The sequence below is a fragment of the Otolemur garnettii genome, unplaced genomic scaffold (assembly GCF_000181295.1).
Source record: "Otolemur garnettii isolate 467f Iridium unplaced genomic scaffold, OtoGar3 scaffold00137, whole genome shotgun sequence".
Classification (NCBI taxonomy): Eukaryota; Metazoa; Chordata; class Mammalia; order Primates; family Galagidae; genus Otolemur; species Otolemur garnettii.
Window position 1 is genome coordinate 3,690,297 of NW_003852532.1, and position 5,263 is coordinate 3,695,559.

Genomic DNA, 5,263 nt, shown 5'->3' on the forward strand with positions numbered 1-5,263 from the left:
TGCCTTGGCCTCCCAAAGTGTTGTGATTACAAGTGTGAGCCATGATGGCCAGCATGCAAAGGAACTATTAAAGCAGTACTAGAGACCACTGAAAGTTGAAGTCCATAAATGGCTTCTTAGTGGTAATAGTAAGTGAGCAGTGATTTCTTAGAGGAAGTTTTTCTCATACATCTGAAGTGACTTACCTGTAATAACTGACCAAATATTCTCACTATACCTGCCATAATTCTGCTAACAAGTTTTATGCAAAGACTTGTCAGAAATTCCAAACTGTAATGCTACTGTTGGATCTATGAGCTCAACAAAATAATCAGCTCTCTCCTTTTGAGATTATTTACCACAATAGGATGGGGAAAGCAGAAAACCATATTTTTTTGTTCTCAAATACTAGTCTTTACTTCAAAAGTCTCTTTTTTATCTCCTTTAATGTGATGTTTAGCCAATATCCTAACCAATATTTCTTAAGTATTATGAAAGATAAGAACAAAAATAGCATACTATCCAGATGATAGTATTGTTTTTATTAAAATGTATGTGTGTGTGTGTGTGTGTGTGTATTAGTACAGAGACTATATGGTCCAGGTGTGTGGTTCATGCCTATAATTCTAGCTTTTTTGGAGGCCTAAATGAATGGAATGTTTAAGCTCAGGAGTTAGAGACCAGCCTCAGTAAGAGTGAGACCATGTCTCTACTAAAAATACTAGCCAGGATTTGTGGTGGGGGCCTGTAGTCCCAGCCACTTGGGAGGCTGAGGCAAAAAGATCACTTGAACCCAGGAGTTTGAGGTATTCAAAGTACCAGAGTAACACAGTACTCTGGCCAGGGTGACAGAGTGAGACTCTGTCTCAAAAAAAAAAAAAAAGAAAGAAAGAAAGAAAAGAAAAGAAAAAAGAACAAGACAGAGAATATATGAACCCATTTGGCACTTCTCAAGAGGAGAATTATAACTGATTACATAATGAACATTGTGGTTTATTCCCCCAATGTTTCCATTCCATCCCAGAAAACTGAGTAAATTAGAGTAATTCAAGTAATTAATTCCCACTGCCATTGATTAGTTCAGAAAAGCATGTGTGACTCATGTGTGGCTTTGGTAGGTAGAATTCTAAAATGGCCCCCCAAAGGTGTATTACCCTAATCCCTGAAAACTGTGAATATGATGAGATGTTACTTTTATGCTTAGGTTATTTTGTAAGAGATAGTTGACCTAAAAATAGGGAGATTATGTGGGTTGGCATAATCTAATCATACCAGCACTAAAGAGAGATTTCTTCAACTGAAAGCAGAAGGGAACATCAGAGATTTGAACTACAAGAAGCATTCAAGCAAACTACCTAAGGAATGCAGGCAGCCCTGAAGAACTGAGAGTTACCCCAGGTGATAACCAGCAGAAAACAGGGACCTCAGTCCTACAACCCAGATAACTGGATTTTGTCAACAACCTCAATAAGCATGGAAACAGATTATTTCTCAAATCTTCCAGTGGAAGCTCTGTCCAGCCTAAATTTGACTTTGGCCTTATGAGCCCCTAAACAGAACCCAGTTGAACCTATCTATACTTCCAACTGACAGAGTTGTAAAATAATAAATGAATATAGTTTTAAGCTACAAAATGTGTGGTAATTTGTTATGACTGAAGTGCACCCTTGAAGAAAATAACAGGAAAATATATAACCTGTAATTTCTAATAGATCAATCATATGGCTGGATGGAGTGGCTCACACCTGTAATCCTAGCACTCTGGGAGTACTGAGCAAGAGCAAGACCTCGTCTCTACTAAACAAAAAATCACAACAACTAGTCCGTCATGGTGGCACATGCCTGTAGTCCTAGCTATTCAGGAGGCTGAGGTAAAAGGATTTCCAAAGCCCAAGAGTTTGAGGTTGCTGTGAGCTATGATGCCATGGCGCTCTACCAAGGGTGACAAAATGAAACTTTGTCTTTAAAAAAAAAAATCAAACCTATGAGTTCTCTTGCTTATAGACACCCCATGGGAGTACTGTTTGTACAACTTCTGAAAAGAGCTGGACAGATGGAGAAGAGTTGTAAATCTTTCTCTTTAAAAATCGCTTTTGAGAATCTGCTTTTATTATGATTCTGAGTGAAAAAGAAGGATATGAGCTTCAGGCTTCAAGCATATCTTGAGGGCAGAGTCACATCTTCTGTGATGATCCCATCTTCAAAGAAAGGCAGAGGTGCCAACTCTTGCACTTTGACATCCTGCTGCAGCTTCTGTTATCTGCTTGTGGATGCAGCAGTCTCACAGTACCCTGATTTGGCTAGAGCCAAAAACCTTCCTCAACTGTAAATAAAAAGCCAAAGTACCTGATTGCTTCTCCCAACACTATCTCTCTCCCTTTCACTATCTTGGCCTTCTCTCCACTTGGGAAATGGAAAATAAACTTCTTCTTTCTACTCTAATCTTTGTCCTGAGAAATCTTTCTCTAAACATGCATGCACTAGGTCACACCCTAAAATTTGGTGCCCTACACAGGATGGAAACTGAATCGCTTCTCTACCTCCATACAAGGAGGTCACTCTGCTGCCTTGAAACTGCTGCCTCTTCTGCCACATAGCTCCTAGGACTTTATTCCCAGTGTCCTCATTGGGTTGGTAAGTCTCCAGGGCTTTGGAAATGGTCATGTACTTGAAAGAATTGGTGGCTCATTTTCAAAACTTCAGTGCTGATCTGCCAGTGTCTAGGAAGGATGTTTCCCAGACAGTTTTTCCCGGACTTCACCCAGACCCAAGAGAGCTTTGAGTAGTGAGTAGCTCCTCTCTAAATTTCAGGTCTTGACCAGAACTCTAGGACACCTGCCTTCTGGCCAGTACCTTAAATTGTGTTTCAGGTCTGACTCAGAACTTAGGGATGTTTGATGTCTGATCAGCACCTCAAAAATTGTCTGGTGGGGAATGCTTCACTCTGACTCTAAGTCTCAGTGTATGACTGTCCCTAGAGTCTTTCTCCATTTCTTTCTCCTCATTGCCATTGTGAGCAACATTTTTTTTAATGGATTTTTTTTCTTTTTTTTTTTTGGCCAGGGCTGGTTTGAAGCCGCCACCTCCGGCATATGGGGCCGGCACCCTACCCTTTTGAGTCACAAGCACCGCCCTGTGGGTAACATGTGGTTGGAACTTTGGGACTTACTGACTCCTGTCCCAAACATTTAGTAAATTAAATGACCAGGAAGTTTGGCCTGAGAATGGATCTCATAAGTATTGCCCTTCTACTTGACCTTCTATTACTGCTGAACAAAGGAGTGGACCAAAGTCCTTTACTTTCAGGCTTTCTTTGAACTTACTAGAAGACTTCACTCTTACTGCCTTATTGTACTTTTTACCTCTACATCTCTCTCACTGCCTTCACTTTCCAGATGATGTCTCTCTTTTGGCTCCCCTGCTCCTCCTTAATTTTCTCCACCTCCACCACTCTAGCCTAGCCACTCCCCAGGAGGCTGTGGCGTACAAGGTATTATAAATCACTCAAAGCCAGGATGAAATCCAGCCTTTTCCTTTGTTGACTGTCTGAAGGCTTTTTTGCTTCTTTACTAATTTAGATCCTGACAACAGGCAGGACAATCCATCTTAGCAATTCACTTCATCTCCCAGTTGGCCCCAATATTTGGCATAGAATCTCCTAAAATTTGAAAAGGGGTCTCAGTAGAACTTTCGAATCTGGCCTTCAAGGTCTTTGATAAACAGGATGAAGAAGAAGATGGAATGGAACTACCTACAGCCCCAAGAGCACCACAATCATATTAGTTTAAAGACAACCTTGATGACCTTATTATAACTGGATTACTTTTATAAAGACCCTCTCTCCAAATAAGGTCACATTGTGAGGTACTAAAGTTTACAACTTCAATATATAAATTTGGCCAAGCCACAATTCAACACATAATGCTATCTAAGACAGAGTCTCTGCCCTAAAGGAGTTTTCCACCTAATAAGTGATATGTAAATTTATTGTATTTCTTATATTTATTAAACTTTGATTCTTAAGAGAAAAGAATATATTGCTTTTATAATAATGATAGTGTTAAGTATTCATGTTGCATTTATTGTATTCTCAGGTTTTTGCTATAATAGCAAGTTGATATTTTCTAAAATAATAAGTTTAAATACATGCCTCAATATTTGCTTGAATTAAATTATTATTCACTTCATTTTGGGAAATTGATTTAAATCCAATATACCCATCAGCCATTATTTATTTATTTAATTTCTCACAAATTTGATAATGTGTCTAATTTTCTTCCCTTTTAATTCACATTTCTAATTAAATTGAACAAATTCAGAAAAAATTAAATGAAAGCTATCTCTGGAATGACATGAGAAATTTCTACCTATTTCCAATTATCATAGTTGAGAAATTAAAACTTTGATAAACAAAAATTAGGTTTTATTTTAATAGTATGAAATGTGAAAACATTGTCAATACTCAGAAATTCATATCTAGTTGGTTAAATAAGTCTAAATACAAGAAAGATTGGGGCTGAGGTATAGAGGAGGAAATCTGTATACAAGAGGTACTGGATTTGAACCTGCCAGCTCAGGTGTATGTGGCTGGCACCTTAGCTGCTTGAGCCATGGGTAGAGTTTTGAGAAGTGCTTCACATGTAACCAGAAGAGAGAATTAATAAAAAAAAAAAAAAAAAAAAAAATTTAAAAAGAGTCCACTGAATTTGGCAATTTTAATGCATTATTTTATTTCAGCAAAAATAATTTCAATCTTGGCCGGAGGGTGTGGTAATACTCTAGTAGGCCAAGGTGGGAAGATTGCTTGAGCTCAGGAATTCAAGAGACCAGCCTGAGGGAGAGCAAAACCCCAACTCTACTAAAAATAGAAAACTTAGCTGGATGTCTTGGCATATACCTCTTGTCCCAACCACTCCAAAGGCTGAGACAGGAGCATCACTTGAGCCTAGGAGTTTGAGGTTGCTGTGAGCTATGATGATGCCACTGTATTCTACTGAGGTGACAGAGTAAGACTGTATCTCAAAGAAAAGTATAATTTGGTTCTTGAGGTGAAGGGGGTTGGAGATGGGCAGAAGCCAGATTGCAGTGGGTTAAGCAGTAGGAGGGATAGTTCATTTTATAAGACAGGAAGGAAGGAAATAAAGATAAGTGCAGATGTTTATTGCAATGGAAATATGCAAATATGGGCCCATTGAAATAAAGCAACAGCAGGGCACCTAAGCTCAAGTGAAATAATTACAAGGAAGAACAATGCTTAAGAGATTTCCTAAGACATACTTTTACA

At 38.6% G+C, this 5,263-nt stretch overlaps 1 pseudogene; it reads right to left on the reverse strand.

Annotated features, from left to right (window-relative positions):
* Window positions 1-2,643, reverse strand: part of LOC100962710 — a 9,348-nt pseudogene extending 6,705 nt beyond the window's left edge.
* Window positions 2,644-5,263: the final 2,620 nt, after the last annotated feature.